At 33.2% G+C, this 22196-nt stretch overlaps 1 pseudogene; it reads left to right on the plus strand.

The window, feature by feature from the left end:
- The window catches only part of LOC128558335 (ATP-binding cassette sub-family C member 4-like), a 34543-nt pseudogene extending 22692 nt beyond the window's left edge, over positions 1-11851 (plus strand).
- Positions 11852-22196: the final 10345 nt, after the last annotated feature.

Raw genomic sequence — 22196 nt, forward strand, 5'->3', positions numbered from 1 at the left:
AGTGTTCACTCGGTGAAATATATTTCGATCTTACACTAATACAATAGGGTTATTATAACAGTAGCTTGATCTGGGATGCAGTATTCGGCTCGAGTGGATTTTGCCAGATCGGATCTCACGAGGCGCGCAAGCGCCGAGTGTGATCCGACCTTGCAAAATCCACGAGAGCCGAATACAAAGTCCCAGATCTAGCTACTGTTATAATGACCCTTTTATTATATAACTTTACCATTTTGATTCTTGTTTTGTTCTAGAACGAAATCTTCAATGTTTATCGATATCAAATGGAACTTAGTGAAGTTTTTATGTGCGCTATTTATAGAAATGTGTCGGGTCATGCATATTAATGAAAATAGTCCGGCAGCATACAATACGGAAGGTACAATACGGAATTTAAAAGGTACAATACGGAATTTTTGTCTGTCTGTTAATATTTAATTGTGAAATACAAGCCGATTTTTTACAGAATTTATATAGGTATATAATAAAAACAAATATCCTCTATAAATATGCTGTGTTGTTATAGATATGTCGGATATGTCGGATTTAGTCTATAGTCATTAGCGATGGACTATGCTAATGATGTGATATTTTCATTTATGTTTCTGTGGTGTTTTGAAATTGTGATAAGTTTTTAATGGAATTATTCTTGTTTTGTTGTCAAGGAATAAAATGAAGAATGTACAAGTGTGCGTTTAATCATGCTCTAATAACCAATTGTGCAATAGTGTAATTTTCCTTCTCTGGGACAAAATCTTTGTAAAGCGAGAGTTTTTAAATACTCGACGAATCGGAAATTTTTTAACATATTGTAGTTTAAGATTAATTTACTTTGAAGAAACAATATCACACAAGGAGAAGAAAATTATTAATGACACACCATCACAGAACAAATCTAGACTTCTGTACAAAACTGATAAAAATTTTACACTTTATTCTAACACGATCCGCAGCAGTTGCTATATAAACATATAGCGAAATCACCTATACATGAATCTACGATAAAATATAGCTCTTCCATTCCACCCTACGATTGTAACATGACTGTGAGGTTCTACTCTGCTTCCGTTATATGCCGACTAAATACTCGAACTTTTCAGTGCTATGTAGTAGTAATAAAAAGTACATCAAATTTTCTGAAACAAACAATTTCTAACTGATGAATTTATTTGTTTATATTTTTACCGTAAGAATGTTTCAGCCCGGTAAGTTTCAACTTCAACACCAGTGCATCTATATCTGGTCGTGTGTCTAGTTTACAATTTCTCCATTGTAGGTACCACAAATGTCAACTAGATTCTACTTTGACAGTAAATAAATTATAATTCATGTTCCAATCTTCCAGACTAAAGTGTTTACGTGTTTATATGCCGCCGCAATGTTCTGGCGTGTATGTTTCAGTGCCATCATGTAGGGGACGTGTACTATTTTTAGAAACTGCATATATAAACTTTGAATGAAGTATTTATTTCTGATTTCTATATCAGACCTTAGATTTTATTGAAAATAACATTTTCACAGCAGTAACTACTTAATACTTTAGTTAAAATTTACTGAATAAAGGAAAATTCCGTTTTATGCAACGCTTCTATTCGTGGGGAGTTTTTTTTTTTTTATAATAGCATATGGCCAGTCGAGCTAAAATGTAGTGCTGTAAAATGCGAAGAATTTGCGTGGTTAGAATCGAAATAATAAATATGTTCCAATAATTTTATCAGTTAAAAAAGTATGGGCAGTCGTTCGGATGCGAATATTAAATCACTCGTGATTTAATTATTACGCATCCAAACTCCTGCCCATATTTTATTAACTGATAAAATATAGGCACGCATTTATTATTTCTTAAATAAAATTGATAAAAGATATAATCTGCCGTTTCTGCGCATCGCATGCTCTCATTCAGGTTCAGTTAATTTTCCTTTTTAAAAGCATAATTATCTCTTATTTCCTTTGTTTTATTGGATAACTGTTCCAGTCTCGAATAGCTTGATAAAAGAAAGTATTTTACATAAAACTATCTTCATGTAGCAGATAGAAACTGCTATACTTTGTCTACTATTCAAAGAGTGCAATGCTGAGACCAGAATAATGTTATCATGTAAATAAGGATACTTATTATAAAAATTGTGAGTTCATGGTTTAATCTCAATTGCTTCACTCTGTTTTCAAGATTAAGCCAACAACGATTACTCAAATCTTAGACTTTAAAAGAAGTTTTAGAATCATAATCATGAATGAATCTAACAATTTCATTTTTATTAACTTGCAATCTTTTTCTTAATAGTTTCAAGATACCTCTGTACCATAAGAGGCATAGTCAAAATGACATTGTTATACGGTTCATATTTAAAAATAATTTTGCATGTACAAAAACTTCAACCTAGCATTAACTTTTTATCAATGCTGTTAACAACAGATATGGCAGAGAGATCATTATCCAATACACTTCCAAGATACTTTACAGATTTGTGAGATTATATGGTGTGTCCATTACATTGTACATCGAAATTATCGACCTTTGCTAGTGTTCTCTTAGAACCAAACAAAATACATTCACTTTTACAACGGTTAAGATAATCTATCATTAACTTACATTTACTACAATTTCAAGTTCATTTTCATGAACATTACTAAATGTATTAGATTATTGGTGTGAGAAAAAGACAGCACTATCATCTGCATGTAAAACTAATTTACATTAATAACATAACAATAAAGTAGCAGCGGCCCAGGTATACTTCCTATAGAAGACACCACTAGAAATGCTCGTGAGCTCCGACATTTTGTTATGAAATTTATAGCTTGTTTACGATCTATTAAATAACAAAATATCACGGGCAAATTTGACCTTGCTGTGACCTTTACCTTTAACATACAGACCTGGTTCGTGGATTCTGCAAAATGTGTTATTGCCACCTATCTATACGCCAAGACTGAAGTCAATACCTTGAACTGTTATTAAGTTATGCTCCGGACACAAACAATTAAGGACAAAATTGATGTTTGAGTATCATTTGTGTCCTTGAGCTTTGATCTACCGATTCGGTTTATGTGCTCTGCACTTTATTTCATCGCCAACACATATATGCCAAGTTTAAAATCAATACCTTCAATAGTTATTAACTTATGCCCCGGACGCGAAATATAAAGGTTAACTCCATTTGTGACCGTAACATTTGACCTACCGACCTGCATATTATGATCTGCATATCGTCTCACCGCCATCTACATGTATTCCAAATTTGACTGACGGACGGATGGACGTTTTTACGAACGGATATTTATTGGGTATTTGTTTTGTTAAAAAATAAACAAGCTATAGAAAGTACCCAATAAGAACTACGGCATGAACAGAATTTACCTTTAACTATTGTCCTTAGTACCCAAAAAACGTCCTGTCGTTTGCTCTGATAGACGGACTGACGGACGCACGCACGCGCCATCACATAATACGTCCGTTTTTCCAAAACCGGCATATAAAAATCATGCCGGGTATTGTAAACCAGTACTTTTAAAAACATTGTAGTTTGCAAAGTTGCATGTATATAGATTCATCACTGAGTGGGTTTCTTTTCTTTTAGTACTGTATGTAGTACTGTTTGAAACATTCAACTTCAACAGCGATAAGACATTGATTGTACTAAATTTATATTTAAATTGATGTATAACACTTTAAATATTTTGCTTTCTTTACAAAAACATCCAACCTACTCATTGGAAAATCATATTCAACGTCGAAATCAATTTGTCTTTGGACGTGTTACTTTCATTTTCTTGAGTAAGACCTGCATCATGAAAATTTAATAATTTCTAATATATTTATCTGATTTTAAACAGTTAGGTATCAAAATGACGGCATTAAATTGACCAAAGTGCTGAGTTTATTTTCCTGGTAAAAACTGTTGTTTTTTATATACATAAAATAAAAAAGCATACTATGCATTAGGTTAAAAATAGATACTGTAGAAATGTGTACTACCACTAAAAAACTTGAATTGCATGACAATTTATTATTAATGTAGCTCTGCATACACAATTAATTTATAATTATATTTAATCAAGTTAAACACATTGGATGTAGATTTTCTACATTGTCTTTGAAGTAAATATCTAAATATACGATATTTCATTTAAAGATGAAAGATAGCCACTGGATATCTTTAATTGTCGTATATTGTTTTTGTAGTATAAACTATTTATCTGATATATGTACAGCTTCATTGACATATTAATATACCTCCGTAATATTTTGAAATAATTTGCACACCACGACCAGTTTCCAAACGCAATAAGATCAGAACGATATTGAAATGAATTATCAAAGGTGAAACGTTAAATATGGCATTTAGGCCATTCAGAAATGTTTATGATGGCCTCAAATTAGACTAACTTTCAACTTGATTTGAACCAAGTAGATTTATTGCCAGAATAATGTGTCTATAGTGCTGTTTATCGGGTGTAATGACGCACCGACACAATTATGGCGCATTTCCAGCTTTGGTGATGGAGAAAGACCCAAGGTGCCCCTCCGTGTATATTTCATCACGAGCGGTAACTTGGGTGGAACCACCGACCCTCCGTAAGCCAGCTGGATGGCTCCCCACGTGAAGACTTCAACGCCCCGAGTGAGGTTCGAAATCATATCGGTAAGGGCAAGTGACTTTAAGCCGGCGACCTTAACCACTCGACCACGGAAGCCTCTGCGTATTCATAAGTATCTAATCTTTATGGTATCTTATATGTTGAAATAGCATTAGTTTCTATTTATATATACTATTGACTGATTTGAAACCCGTGTTCCTAATTTTGGACATGAAAACGGTATTGTGTACTGTCCGTGCATTCCTTTTGTATAAAATGATTATGTCAAACAAAGGTTTGTATGTTTTGTGTCTGTTGTTACTTCTTTGTTACTTTTCATTAATTTGTAATACTGAATACATGTGCTCAGCCACTGTGTACGTGTATACAGTTTCACATTACTCATATTTCCTGTGCGTTTCCGAATGCTGTGCTGTTTTAGATTGAAAACCAGCCTCCTTCTACTTTTTCTATTTAAGTCAAATATATGCATAAAAGGGCATAAAGGTTTGTGTGAAAATATTTCACCTAAATTCATGAAACCTTAAGAGGATTGTTATTCAGCATATTATGTTATGTACCTGGGATTTTGTTTGATATCTCGATCATTCAGATCAGAATTATGACCCTTCACTTTGTAAAAGATATACTTACTTGTGTCGCATAATGTCTCAAAAAGTATATGTCCTAGAGTTACAAAATCATATAGGAATATTATCCAGCATGTGAAGTTGTGCACCTGAGGTTTTTTTGGGATTTAAATCTACAACAAAATTTATAGCCCTTGTTTAATTGTTCAGTTTCTTTAATAGTTTGTTTCTTGATGATATCTAATAGTATCGAATCCATACCCGTCTCATCCCCCTTGAGAACTCTCAGCTCAAACCCCAAGGTAATATAAACATTTATTTAGACTTACATTGTCAGAAAGTAACATATAACCGTATAGACAGGAACTGGGGTAACCGGTGTCATATAGGCACATGGTTAGTTAGTTCTAAGTAAGACAATTACAAAAAAAGACAAAACAGTCGTAGTGTACTGCGACAACAATTAGATGTTTTTTAGTGTTAAAATTAACATTTGTCTGAGCTTGTCTATCTTGTCAAATAATATACACGGAAAAATACATTTCCAGAACTCAACGCTGGTTTGGTTGGCCTGTCTATTACATATGCCATGTCCTTAATGGCTTTACTTCAATTTTGTATAAGACAAAGTACAGCAGTTGGGAATCAGGTATTAGTTTTAGTTGTTCAGAATTCTTTAATTGATTATTTATAAGTCAATGTGTAAGATTACGTTACATGTTTGAATATGTTGTTGCTCTTCAAGTTTACAAATTCCCGCAAGATTTGTTATTATTGTTATCATTTTAAAACAACTTATATTTTGATCAGTTTGTTTGTAGAACTACTTAATTGGTTTACATTTCGTTTGCTTTTCACACTGAGCTTGATGTAGCTAAGACTGTTTAAATACAAAAAAAAAAATTATATTATCACTTGGACTAGCTTTGTAACATGTAAAGTGTTATAATTGAAGTAACCAAATTACTGACAGAACTAAAATTAACTGCTGTTGCAGATGGTAGCGGTTGAAAGAATAAGAGAATATATTAAGCTTCCACTTGAGCCATCCTTTGGTTCAGTTCCTCCTCTTAATTGGCCACAGAATGGCGAGATATCCGTGCATGGAGCAAGTCTTAGATATTCAAGTGAACAGCCCAACGTTTTGAAGGACTTAACCTTTACCATCAGAGGTAGAGAAAAGGTAAACTTTTTCTTTTCATCTTTGCAACATTTTCATTCTGTACCAGTAGTTTATAGAACGAACTATATTATAATATATCTAGTAGTGGCATGTGGATGTTAAATAAATGTAAATAAAAACGATATGTATTATAAATATATTATCATTATTAAAACTATATTTTTATTGTAATTGTCATTGATCTATCCAGCCGCATTGTCATTGATAAAAAATGGCATTGATCGGTGAATGGAATATGAAACATGTACAAAAAATGTATGTTTATTCAAATTGAATAGAAGATCACAACCTCACTTCCGGGAGTGACGTTTTTACAGCATAAACGTGAAGTCATATATCGTCGTACACTACTAAAGACCATAACGCCGAAAATATAACCTACCACTAACAACTCTTTTAACATGAAACATTCGCGTTAATGATTTTAATAGTAAACATGATAAAAAAGGATTGCCTTTGTCAGATCGATAATTACTCATCAAAGGCAATAATTGTATAACATAACACTTTTTCATAGGTTGGAATTGTTGGTCGAACAGGAGCGGGTAAAAGTTCATTGATTTCGATGCTATTTCGTTTGGTTGAACCCACAGGCTGTATTATGATAGATAACGTAAACATACAGGAAATAGGACTGTTTCATGTGAGAAAAAATATTTCAATCATTCCACAGGTATGTAAGGCATAAACCAAATATATTACATTTGTTGTTACAGGATAAGGCAGAAATGCTGAGTCGATTGTTGTTATTAAGCATATTTGCAGACGAACAACTTCATATCTTTTGCTCCAGACATAGTAACGGTATAGGTGATCACTAAGTCAAAGAAGACAAAGCAGTATGTTGGCAAACTCTATCACTGAATTACATGCTACTTACAAAAATAAATATAAGGCTGTCGGTCAGTGCTTTGTTGTCAGCTGAATAATATGAAGTTACACCACTTCTAAAACTTTTTAACATATTTGCATGTAAGTATATTGCAGAACAGCCTCAAAATCAGTAATGAGCAGATTTTACATTATGTTTCTGTCCGTAAAAGAGGAGTTTTTCTGGAAAATTCTTCAATATTCTACGAAAATCATGAAAAATACATGAACGTTACATCTATTTTTATGCATCTACACATCGCGGTTAATCATCAATGAGAAGTTGAACATCAACAATTCCATGTGTTGTTAAAAACCTTAAATATTTTGAAAAACACAAAATCTTGTAAGTATCATTCAAGAAAAAAGTATGAAAAAGCTGTCCACATTGATTGTTATAAATATGTGATGTCGTTTTTACGTTTTTAGTTATCATGGACTTTGCACAAAGTGTACACGGTGAGCTTTAAACACTATTCGATGTCCGTCAGTTTGTATATTCTTTAGAATCAGTTTTTCTGACCTAATCTTTATTAAACTTTGAAACAATGTATTAAGGCAAATCAAGTTTTGAAATGGGCAATGGTCGGCTCAATAGGTCATAGTTATGGCTGTTGATTGATTAAAATAAAAAGCTATAATTAACAATTATTACACTCTGTCACATTCATACTTACACAGAATGCGTATCTATGATATAGAATCTTTACATTTTTGCAATTAGAATGAATAACACCTACAAAGTCAAATAGGATTATCGGAAAAGTAATGATTTCATCAAAAAGGGCACACCATCTTAACATTATAGAAACTTAATTCTGTCACAGATCCAAAACATATGTATACGGAATGTCTATTCGTAACATAAGTTGGTCAGGTTGTATTATGGGCAAGATAGGACAGATTTATCTTGCGTTGTATAGTGTGTGTGTGTGTGTGTGTGTGTGTGGTGCACGCGTTTGCGTGCTGGGGGGTTCGTTTTGAGGAGGCTGCGCTTTTGGTGCGTGGCATTCCCTGTTTGATATTTTTCTTTGTTAGTATGTTTTTGATTTAGCATAGATTGTTTTATTTCATCACACGTCCACTTTTATGATATAATTTCTTCATCAATATTGATATTTTTTTTCTGTTACTCCTATACTGTAACTCAGTCATACACAGAACAAATGGTTTCGTAATGGATTTATATCTGAATGTTCGACTTTGCTGTATTCACGTATGGTCTCTTTGCTCCTGACCTCTATTTGCCACAAATAGCAATCCTATTCAGGTGGGTGGTATAGGGACATGATGGCTCTATTTTGTTTTTAAATCTGCATAAAAGAAGATGTTCACGTTTTTCACCTTACTGCGAACGAGTAGCTCTTAAAAACAATAACAATTTCTTTATCTGTAAGTTAACGTTGTAAGTAAGTTTTGTAAATGCTTTCAGGATCCAGTGTTATTTACCGGATCGCTGAGGATAAACATAGATCCATTTGGTACATATGCAGATGACGTTATTTGGAGTGCCCTGGATGAGGTCTGTAAATGTTTCTTTTTATTTTAAGGAAAGTGTTAACCTGTTTTTAAATGATAACTATCATTATTTTAGTATCATCGTTACAGTGCTTTAGTTATTTACATTATGAAACTTATTATTTTCGTGTTTAAAGATACACATGTATTGCGAAGTTATCACCATATGGGAAGTCTGCAGTGTCAGAGAAAATTGTTTTAAAAAAAAAAATGGTCAGGCAGTCCTTAAAGACAGGGCTACGGCTCACAAAAATCCCATCAATGAAAAATTTCTGAAAGATGAAAAAGTGGTACAAATCAATTATCCCGCTTATTCACCTAATCTAAGTCCTTGTGACTTTTTCATCTAAGATGCTGACTGGGCGCAAATAGTTATAATAATAAAGCACTTGGAAGTGGTATTTTTTAGTTAACTAAGACCATTTAAACTACTCTGCAGCGTTCACCTCTTGGATTTCTCGGCTGTGGAAGTGCGTGGAAGTCAAGGGCGATAAACTAATTTTCTATACACAGACTGTGTACCATATTCCAGCACGATTGTCATTATTTTTATAATGGACCTCGTATGACTGAAATGTCAGATTTACAAAACATTTGAAATATCCTTGACTTCTTTCTGTTACTAAAGGGGTATTGAACGCGCATCCAGTTATTAATAACTGATATACATTATATTAATTAACCCATTTTGCATATATTTGAGGATAGGTTCAACTAAAACAAGCGATAGAAGCCCTACCACACGGTCTAGACTCGAAAGTATCTGAGGGAGGTAGCAATTTCAGCATTGGGCAACGTCAGCTCATTTGTCTTGCAAGGGCGATTTTACGTGACACCAAGATACTCGTCATTGACGAAGCTACAGCTAATGTCGATAACAGGTAGTTATCATTCTGAAAATTTGCGTTAATATACATAATTTAGTAAACACTTTAGACCTTGCTGTCTAGCTTGACTGGTCAAATAACGACATAGTGTCTGAACTTTATGCGGGTTTCCTGGGTCTCACCTATATATACAAACTATAACTAATTCAGAAATTCAAGATTAGGTATCAGCATGCATCTGCGTGTGTGTTTGTATGCACGACCACATGATGGGATGTGCGGTTTAGGGAGGCTGTGCTGTTTAGAACGTTGCTTTCCCGGTTGGATATTCATCTTTTTTTCTTCATCCCATATAGCTTATGCATATCGGTCATGCAACAACAACAGCTCTCTTCACTAAATAAAATTCTAACAAAAAAAAGGAGTCTAAAAGTGCTAGTAAAAGAAATACTGGCAAATATACCAAAAACTCATATACAGAAATATTTCGTGAGCTTAACCTTTTTTGAATGACATTGTTTACGCGGCGTGATCATAATACTGAGTGTTTTAATTATCATGTCATTAAATAAGTTAATCAAACAATCGGTAGAACGTGCGTATCAAAAACAGAAATTTTGAAACATACATGGCCGAATAATGAATAACCTAGGCGTTCGAATGTAACCTGTCAGTTTTGCATAATACTAATTTCTAGATTGAAAATGGAAAGTGTAAAAGGAATGCAAAATAAGTACATGACTTCCCATTTGACCAAAAAATGTGAAAATAATGCCTGGAAACAATAGTACAATGGACTCTTTAACAAGCAAAACTTTGTTCTCAATCACTGAAAAAGTCTAGCGTGCTGTCTTACAGACAGCTCTTGTTTTAAAGGGATTTATATTTCTTTGTAATTGAACTGTAAGCTTCTTATCTTCAACGCATTTTAGATTCGGTATCAGCATCTCATTTTCCTTCTATTATTGAGCTTTAATGTAATTTTAGGTCGTAAGTTATATAAGTTTTTAATTAACAGTTAGCAACACCATCTTGGTTTTAACGTTGTTATTACATGTACATATGAGTGGGAGACATAGTGTAGTATACAAAAGTCTCTTATAATTCTAATGTATTGAATGACTGTGTACTGATGTTTTTTTAAATATGCTTATTATTTTATGTACCTGTATTGCATGTACACAGATGAAACTATAATAAAGACCAAATATAGTTGAGGGAACAAATGGTAACTGTTTTCATACCTTAGGTTCTGAAATCGACGCGTGCTGTTGAAACTTTGCACATAATTCATCGGTAGTTCGATTTAACATTATACCTCTAATATTATTATGATTGTAGTCTTTAATTTCGCACATCTTTGAAATGATCTAAATCATCACTTTTGACTGAACAAAATTTATTATATATACATTTTAGAACAGATGCTTTGATTCAGCAGGCTATACGAAAGAAGTCCCATGGGTGCACTGTTCTGACTATTGCTCATCGACTTCATACAGTCATGGATTCTGACAGGATTTTGGTATGTGTCATATGCTTGTCACTGTGTGTCCTTCCATATATGTGTTTATCAGGGGGCGAGTTGACTGGGGGACACCGTTATACAGAAATGTCTCTGTTATCAACCTCATAAGTGTAGGCTTTTTGTTGATTGGCGTCATTTAAAAAAAAATGATTCTAGTTCTTTTTTCTGCTATGCTTTACTGAATATAAAAGCGGCTGATTTAGGGCTACTTTGGATTGATGATCTGCATTGTCGCTGTTCAATGCTTCAAGGATTCTAATCTTGCCTTGTATAAATTATTGCTTAAATAATACTCTGAAAAAAAGAAATATCTTGACCGGATACATTATATACTGTTTCAATAGGTGCTAGAAGACGGAAATGTTGTTGAGTTTGATGTACCTTATCTCCTTCTCCAAAACACTGACAGTTTACTGCTCAAGATGGTTGAAGAAACCGGTGAGTCGACAGCTCTTCACCTCACTCAAGTTGCTAAAGATGCGTATGAAAGAAAGTAAGCTGGTCCAGAGTCTGGTGACACTGACATCAACGAGTCTCTACGTTCAACTGAGGAAACCATCTAATTAGATAAAGACAGATATATAGATTAAAATACTCGACTAAAACTTGTTAAGAAATGAGAACAGTTGAATGAGATTTAAATGTATGGACAATAAATTTTGTCAAAATCATGCATCCTAAGAAGAATGTATCAGTAATTCAGTAATTATTTCATCTCTCAAAGTAGAACAAAAGAACGTCTGCGAACTACAAAAGTGGGAAATGGTTTATTATGATGTAATTTCTCAATAAGTACAATATCATCTTCATTCATGTTTGCCCATGGCAAAACGCAGATTATTTAGATAAGTACATTCAAGCCTTTGTTTGGCTACATATATAATAGCACGACACCAAGCTCACATATAAGCAGTTTTGCTATTGCATTAAGCACGCGGTTATCTAGTTCACCAATTATCTCCAACCTATTCTTAGTGAATTAGCGCCAAATTGTTTTGATATGGACCTAAGCTGATCACAAAACGTCTACGTATACATGTACAGCAACCATTTTCTCTGTTTGTTCTATTCCTTCGTAAATATCCGGAATGAATTTAGATTGATCAGTCGAAGAATATTAATTTATAACATTTAGCTACCCTTTTTGTGTCAGAGAATTACTTCAATGTGTGGAGTGTGATGTAATAAAACACGTTATACTTAATCATTAATCCTCAATTATATTTGTTAATTTAAATTTTCGGTTTGGAAAGTTGCATAATGCACCAAAAGTAATAAATTTAATTTAAACCTTATAATTCCAAATATAAAAATTTCAGTCGCAATTTTGAAAATTTTAATGATTTTACTTTGATCTTCGCAAATTATCTTACTAAGAATATGAGTGCTAACACTTAAAGTCTCACAAGGCTTTAAATAGTTTGTTAAAATAAATCAAACAGCTGTCCGAATAGATATTATGCATAATTAGATGGTTAGAAAAGCACTACATTTAATACTGCACATGAATTTATACAGTTAGATCTGTAAAGAGAGGTAATAAAAAACAATGAATTCATTAAAACATGTTACTATGTTAATCGATATTCCAACCTTTGACAAATATTACAGAAAATAATTACTGAAAGAAGGATTTAACAAGAAATTATTACACATTATGCTCATAACAAAACATGCGGCAGCCACATTTTAAACAAAGTCATTATGAGACTTTAAATGTTTCTTTGGGAATGAGAAAATGATCGCTTTTTTCGAATACCACTGCTATCTGAATCGGCTCTGATACAACGCTGAAATATATGTATAAATTCAAAAAGGATAACAGGGGCTTCACAGAAGTATGAACGTCTCGGCTAAACCAATTAAATTCCTAGTCATAAATAATTCTAATTCTTTCAATCATCTGGTTAACTATTTACTTCTGTACTGCTTTGTTGCAGCTATTTTACGGTATCCGATCCACAAATAAGCAAGTTCTATATAACAGTGCTATTAAAATATATCAAATATTGATGCCTGGTAAGCTAGTATAATTTTGATATCATTTGAAAGTGTATTGTCTACTGAAAAAGAAAATATAAATTACATGACAAAGATCTGTTACAGATTTTTTTTTTTACTTTATAGTCTTCAGTGATACTTCAATACAATCAATTTATAACAGTGTAAGAGTTATCATTTTGCAGTCAAAAAAACATGACTGTAGTGATTCATGCATATTAATTATGGTCATCTTATTTACTAAGTATTGTTCAGCAGACACAGCTCTTTCAAATGATACCAAACAAGAAGAATCTTTTTAAAAAAACACGGCCGCATTAGTCAATGGACACTTTAAGCTACGAGTTACGTGACCTGCTCAGTTTAAATGACTGCTAATAATCAACCCCACCGGTATTGAACGATTTGATAAGTATGGTTATCCGTTTCAGTCTGCACATTTACGCCGTCATGTAGAAAAGGGTGTTTCTGCACATGCGATAACATGAGACAGATCAAACTTTCAATATTATTTCCTTAATGACGTCATTTGTCGATAGATTGAAACCCGTTCTTTTTTATTCAACCTTAAGGTATCCGATCCACAAAAAAGTCGAAAGCTATAATCATAAACAATACGAATATGTGATTTTGCTGGCTCTTTCTTGACTTCTTATGTGGGAATGTTATAAATATAATGAGACGGGATGTCAGTGTGGGGGATCTTTCTCTATTAAATCTCTCACATTCTGCTCATCTATGATTTATTCGTATTTCTTCAAGATCTCAGGTTCTTGTCGCAGTCTTTGAATAGTGTTCTGTGTCCTTCGTTTAGTGATGTTGTAGTTTGTTGGTAGTGTGGGATGGTCAGATTTCTATAGAACATAAGAATATTTTCTGTCTTTGAATGTTATAGATTTTTCTTGATACTGTTGAAGACATTCTATACTAGAACTATCTACTTCATCTGACACTAACTCTAATTTCCAGAACTGTTTCAGCTGATAAAAATCAGTCGGCGAATTATCTGCAAACAGAATGTGATTTGTTATAGATTTAAAGGATGACAAATGTTTCTTTTTAACAACTTCAGTCCGTGAGTCATGAGTTCTTACCTCGTTACTGTTGATTTGCGAATTCTGTTCATTGCGAAATATACATGTTTTATATCACTTGCCTTGAAAGTGTCAGTCTACTTGTAGTTTGAATTCTTTCATTTTTGTCTAGTTCCGAAGAACCCAGTAGGATCATGCACTTCCGGTATACTGTCGTCTGTCGTACCGCTTTTGTGAATTGCCTTCCAAATATCAGGTAGAATCCAGCTGTCGTTTTATTCTAATTGCCTTACGTCTTGCCTTTGTCGTACGGCAAATTATGTCACATCAATTTGTATATGAGCTTGTAAATTTATCATACAGTAAACGATGAAACATAAAAAACATAACTTTTATTACATTACTACCCGTTCTTATTAATACATAACTGGTCCAAGGCAAATAATCAAATACAACCTGCCCTGTAACAGCCGACAACCCCAATACTCCTTTTGTACATGTATCCGACCTATATGTCCCATCATGGTAAACTAATGTCTTGCTAACCTGTAAATTGAATATTTTGCTTCATTATATTCCCTTTCGCTTATCGTTGTAATTACACAATAGATGTTTGTACTATATTGCTTTTGAAGTAAATAAATATATGTCTTGGATATTGTTTTACAGGTTAATGTGTTTTTTCTGTCATTTATTATACTTAATTTTTTACAGTGGTAAATTTTAATAGTTTGAACTGTAATGATTATTACATTTGCTATGTACTTTCGTCATCATTATGATTGCATTCGTCACTTTATAGTAGTAAATATACTATTCATTTTAGCACTATATTGCTTTTGAAGTAAATAAATGAATATATATATCGCGGATATTGCTTCACAGTTTATCATGTCCTATTCATCCAGAAGTAACCCACGTCCACACAATCAATTATAATTGTGTTGCCAAATATATAAATCACAGGCCAGTGCCACCAACATTGGTGCACAAGCGAGGAAGCCGTGACACCTAACATGTTTAACAAAAAACTTGAAAGAGCCGCATAATGATCCCGTGATCAATTATCAGCATTTTAACATGACTATAATAACAAAAGCAGTTCATAAACATTTAATACACATTTCCATTGGGTGAAATTTAAAGAACTGTGTTTCCTATGGCGACTATACATAAGCTTTCAAAAAGAAAATAAAGAAGTGGAAACGTGTAATGTATATGGAGTAAACCTTACATATATGTAAAAAATGAAACTCATAATCTAAATGAAATAAAATGAAACTGGCGTTGACTCAATGTCTGTGAGTCTGTCAGTAGAGCTGAGAAATCTCGAATTCCAGTTGCATTTAGTGTGCTACATATACAAATACTATAATTCCGACATTTTGTTTTAAAGTTTCTCGTGAATCCTTTTTAATGAAACAAGTAAAAATGATTAGAACTTTGATGCCAGCTTGTTGTTTTTAACTTAATTGCTGTTCTTGAATATAATTTCGATGAACCAGGTGTATTTATTTCTGAGTTTAGTTGTTTCATTTTCTTTTGAAATGGAATGTGTCTTGATATGAACATAAAGATACGTTGATCGTTTTCTATAATTTAAACGAAGCCCTGACTGAAAAGTTGAATACAAACAAAACTGAATTTTATTGTTACAGGACCATGTTACATACAGAAGTTTTTTGTTAAGAAGGTATTTATAATTTCCTACTTCTAGGGCAAACTGCATGATTAGTGTTCAGCCCGTTTACAATTGGTCACTATGTTATTCTGTTTGATTGCGTGATGACGGAATTGATGGGGAACTTTATGGAAGCTAGGTCCTAAATTCCGCTCTTAGGGCGGACTGGTTTTATATTTGTCTCCTGCCTTAATTCGACGTGCTCTTAATGGTGTTTCCTTTGGTGCTTAGGCTTCTTCAGAGTCATCGAGTACATATGATTGTTCAAATAGTTTTGATTAATATATCTTTACGTGAGCATTTGTTTTGTTTTACAATTTGTTCCTGTGGTTACTGTTTCATGTGTTAGGGGGCGGGGAGTAATTTTAGTTAAACTGTTTTGTTGTATAGGAACTTGGTATGGACTAAAGAAAAGGTTTGGCTTTGTGCCTGCCTTTTACAGAGATTCAATCGAATATACGACCATCGTATCGGCAATTTTATTATTATGAAATAAATTGAACATTTACAGATGGCCGCTTTCCAAAATCAAACGGCTATGACACAAACATTCCATTTAAAGCATATATCATATACAAAGTAACGTTTTTCAGTATATTCTTTCTGCTGTTGGTTCTGCAATCTGTTAAATATGTCGTTATCAAGTTATCCTGTACATGTACTTTTTGTGCATTGCATCAAATAGACTGAAACAAGAAACAATATATACTTTATTTGGACTGAACGTAACGGTAGGGTTATTTGGTTTTTGGAAAGCAGAATCATTACTTATTTTAAAGACCCAAGGATAGATAACAAGCCATTGTCACCTAAATGTAAGGCTTCTGTTCCAGTATTCATATATTCTTATGTATATAATTCGCAACAGTGTTCAGGCTTATCTACATCTATGTATATGAAATATACTTTTTCTGCTATCATTTTTTTTTAATGTCTGTATAAATGCATCAATATTATGGCATACAGTCAATATACCCAAGCGCAGATCTTTATAACATACATAAGAGTTGTAAGAAGAAAAATATATATCACCTTCAGTATACACTGATCAAATCTGTTACAATCACACACTTCTGTCATCTGCAGTGTGTAGCATACTTTTGAATATGACAATATAATCTAAACCACAACGCCCTAATTTACAAAACGTATATGAGCAAACTTCAGTAACTGTTTGTTTGTATGTATGCTTATTTATAGTCGCAACCGGTAACCCATATGGGCAAGTCCTTGAGAAAACTGTTAGTAATGTTAGTGGGAGGACAGTGCAAGATACAGAAGACGCTCCAATTTCAGAATTTTCCCTGGTTCTTTATCGTGCCAGGTGTAAAGCACACATACATGAGACTCTTATCCAAATGTTAGTAATATTTAGTTGGAGGTATGACGGCTCGAACTCACGACCCCTGGTTTCGCAGTCACAGTGTTTCAACTGAAGCACTGCGTCCGCTCTTACTTCGCTAACATAGCTGGCGATGTGTTAATACTTTTTCGTTCTACAGCTTTCCGTCTTATTTGAACGAAAGGCTAGCAAATCATATGCCGTGTAGCACTAAATATAAAACACTTCAAATGATGAATTTTGCAAAAAGAAATATGCGCAATTTCGTCTCCGGTGTCTCAATTTAGGCAGCGGGTGCATTTTGACTTATTCAAGCCATGTCTTTTCTCTTTAGGCCACACCAAATTGAAAAGATGTTCATCGGATTTTTTTCGGAAAAAATTGAGGCGGCGAGCGAAAAAATAATTTAAATATTTGGTTTTTGGTTTTTGAGAAAATCAGGAGAGAGCGAAGAGCGAAGAAATATATTTGTCTTGATTTGGCTCTCGATTAATTAATAAAAACCTTAAAATAAAATGTACAGCCCTTTTACATTAAACATAATTCACCAGGGATTGAGAAAATTTGACCTGAAGGCGCAGAACAAAGCGAACTCGTGAAAAAAGGTAGTGACATTGGCATACAGTACAGTGTAATCAAATAATGTAGGCGTTTGAAAATGCTGTTAGAAAATATGTAATATACAACAATGCACAACCTTAAACCATAATCTTGACATGATTATGTTACTTGAATATTTACTGCTACGAAAATGTAGCATTTTTGGCTCGACTTTTCGAAGTTTTTGATAAAGTCAAATATCTCTTGTTACTATTAAAGCTTTTGATTTGAAAATTAAAATCGTTATTTACTAACAACTCTTCACCAGGAGAAACAGTCACCATAACTCTGACTGAATTTTGTCAAAATTATGCCCCTTTTAAACTTAGAATATTTTTGTTTAAACTTTCTTAACGGATTTAATTTGTTAAAACAAAGTCTCAATTAAGGTCTGACATGGAGATTAACGTGCATTAACACTTTTCTACTCGAGGATTTGAAGATCTTAACTGGTCTGAACACAACTCATAATATAAATAACTAACCCACCCAGTTTCGTATACAAATGCTGATCATTTGGACAGGAAAAACAGAAAACAGAAAAGTGACCTGCATCAATACGTATTTACCCTTACCAAAATATTGTAGATTGATGTTATCAAATATATTAGTATGTTGTTTTTTTTTCATCAAATTTTCAATGAAATAAATCCGATTTTTGTGGCAACTTAATTTGGTAAACATTTGAAGAAAATGGCATAACTGCATAAGGGGAAATAAGTTTAGTGCAACTAAATATAAGTATCATGGTATATTATAGACGATGTGTGTAGTAGTATGTATTTATTGTGATTAAAGTCCATTTTAGAACAATCTGGGACTGGACTTATAAGCATGTTTACTGTTTTGTCCATAAAAAATAGCCCACCAACAAATTTTGGCTCGATCTTTTTTAATGGGGCGAGCGCAAGCCAAAAACAACAATTTTTTTTTTGCTTGTTTCTGAAAATATACGAGCGGCAAATCCGATGAACAACTTTTTAATTTGGTGAGGCCTTATGTAAGGAAAGTACGATTTTAAAAAAGATCATATAAAAAATGATAATTTATTTTCTATAATTTCCTTTCTTTGTTTACTTCGGAATGGGCTGTACAATAAGCACCAAACATTTATGTACAGCATTAAGGGTACATGTATACAGTAAAAAATAAATTTGCTATATCTTCTATACAAAATTAACAATCTTCTGAGAGCTGTAACACATAGCCAGGCCCATTAAAAAGGATTACTAGCCTTATGTTTTCAAATGACCTATAAACCACAAAAACACTAAGAAAAGTAGGGGTCGTGCATCTTGTAAAAGAGATTTTTGCCTGACAGGTAAACACTATGGAATATCGTCCAAACTTACAACTAAAATTTGAGTATGAACACATGTGTAATAAGCTTTGTTTACATTTCCGTATATGCAAAACGTCTCCTTGAAAGTGCTATCAAAATGTCAAGTATGGGACCACAATGAAATAATAACAGGAACTGGATTACATAAAACATGGAAATGCCACTTTAACTAATAAAAAAGTGAGTATTTTTTCTTTCCGCCATTATCCTAGCCCGGAAGTCTGCTTGATTACCTATTTTAAATTAGTACTATTGTACCTTAAGATATCTTTCTTCTGCAGAATGGTTATCGTGCCTCACTTTTCTTTCGCAAATCAAGCACATATTTTCCAGGACAAGTCTTTATGTATAAAGTTATACAGGTTAGTTTATGAAGCCCGATTTCTGATGTCCTATTGCAAACACAGAATAATTGAAACAAATAAGTTGTCGAATTTATGTGCGCAAATCATTCACTGGTAGTGCCGCATTCCAATGAATGTGGAAAGTGATTGTTGTAGGATATGATATTATTAAGAGAAAAGTGATAAGTAGGAGTTAATTTTTTTTTCAAACAAGTGCTATCTCTTACTATATCAATTTGATAGTTAAAAATTGTTCTGTCAAATTTACTGAAAATATTAATGTTTCATTAATACTTACACTCGTGTTATATCGTCAAAGATATATTATTTTCATTCACGAATGTAATGTCTTAACAGCCAGGGAAACCATCTTTGTGGAAAATGTCAGGGGATCTGCATGAGGTCTTCGCTGGTCTTGAACCCAGGATTGTAATATTTTATGTCCCATTTTATCAGGGCTAACCTTCGAGAGTAATTTGGTGAATACACATGTTATCAATGATTTATCCGAATTAGAGAACAAATTGTATAAACAAATAAATTATTTTATTAACTATTGCCAAAGCTTAGACATATTTACAGCATTACATAGCACAATGTTTATCATTTATGAACCTTAACATAAAAGTTGATAAACCAAAATCTTAACATTAAATCAATCAAATCATTACTTGTATAGATAAAGAATAAAATACACACATAAAATAATTAAACAAGCCTTTTGTGAAGCCAATATACTTTGTTAGCAATAAAACAGGTCTTAGACACAGTGTAAATAATTGTGTTTGTCCTTTGTACAAGTAATAGCGTTACGCTATAACTGTTAGGGGGCGTGAGCGATGTTGCACATTAATTTTCATTAAATCTTTTAAATAGACTCGGTCGTACCGAGTAATCTATTAGTTTGCTTGGTTGCCCTGGGCGACCGTACAATGGCTGTCCGTACTTGTATTGTTGTTATATTTTGTGGTCCTTTTAGGACCACAGATATATGTTTAGATATTTTATCTTCAAGCACAACAAAATAAAAAGTAAATTTAACATAGTGCATAAAAGATGGTTTCCTACAGGTAGAAACGAATGGAAGTAAATTGCCGGATTTGCTTCTGTGGTAAAAAATAGTCAATATTAGTATATAATAATGTCATTTTCACAACCTGATAAAGACCATTTTATCGGTACTTGACTGTAAAGAGGGACATATGCGGATGATTTAAGCAACTTCATTTATTTCCAAAATTGTAGAGTAAAATGAAAGTGAACGTAGGTATTTCATGATTTCTGCTTAGCAATACAAACATTTATCAGTCATTATTTAGTAGGCTTGCCAGTTTTGATTGCATTTTTTTGTCGTTTTAGACCCTGTAAGTCTAATTCAAGAGTTTCCGTACAACTTGTCAATAGTACTAACAAGAAACGCGGCAATGCCACGAAACCAGGTTTTCAACACTTTTCATAAGAATAAACAAGAGTGCCAGAATGTCACAATATACGCCCGTCACAGCAAATTTCTTTACTCTAGCACCTGTATTTGCAGATGTAATTTTAATTTTGTGGTTGTTTAGTAATCATTGTAATTCTTTTGTTTTTCTAAGTCCACAAAAAAACTCCTTACCAGGTAGAGATACCTTAAAATACACCTAAAATTAGAAAGTAACAACTATGTTGTACCACAGAAAAGTGGTCTTGGCTTTTCCTTACCGTCAATTATAAAAAAGTTACAATATAAGTTATTTATAGTAACAACTAAGGGAAGTTAATCTTAAAAAAAAAAAAAAAAAAAAAAAATACAAAAAAAAAAAATTGTAAGTCCATACAGAAATCCTTACCAGGTAGTACATGTTGTACTACAGAAAAGTGGTCTCGATTTTTCCCTACGTCTAGTAATGAAAAAGTTACAATATAAGCTATTTATAGTAACAACAAAGGGAAGTAATTCTAAAGAAGGGAACTGCGCAAGACACTTCGTCTCATGATGGTGTATAATTGTGCCAAGTTACATCAAAATCCCTCTATGCATGAAGAAGATATGCTCCGGACAAAGTTTTCATTCTTGTATCCTTTGACCTCTAAGTGTGACCTTGACCTTAGACCTAGGGACCTGGTTCTTGCGCATGACACTCCGTCTCATGATGGTGAACAATTGTGCCAACTTTCATCAAAATCCCTCCATGCATGTAGAAGATATGCTAACCCTAACCTAACCCTAACCCTATTTTTAGTAACAATGACCTTGACCTTGATCCCAGAAATCCCAAAATCAATCCCAAGCTACAACTTTATATAAGTTTTCTATACACCAAGTTTCATCATGATAGCTCATTCCTAAGTTAAGTTATTGACCGGAAACCCTTTTTCTATTTTAAGTAACAGTGACCTTGACCTTGACCCCAGAAACCCCAAAATCAATCCCAGCCTTTGTCTTGATATAAGCTACATACATACCAAGTTTTATTCAAATATCTTTACCGAAACAAAAGTTATTGACCGGAAACACCAGTTTGACGCCGCCATCCGCCCGCCCGCCCGACCAACGACATACCCCAATCTAATAACTCAGGTTTTCGTTGAAAACCTGGTTAAAAAGCATTGCAAAGCTGACTGAAAGAAAAATACATACAAATCATATACAGATAATTCAATAAATTGCATATAAGCAAATATATGCTTTTGATGAGAATGACAAATAACTAGATAGTTTTAATAATTTCCATTCTGTACTTTAAAAAAGCTGAAACAAAATGAGTAGATACAT

The sequence above is a fragment of the Mercenaria mercenaria genome, chromosome 7, assembly GCF_021730395.1.
Source record: "Mercenaria mercenaria strain notata chromosome 7, MADL_Memer_1, whole genome shotgun sequence".
NCBI classification, from domain to species: domain Eukaryota; kingdom Metazoa; phylum Mollusca; class Bivalvia; order Venerida; family Veneridae; genus Mercenaria; species Mercenaria mercenaria.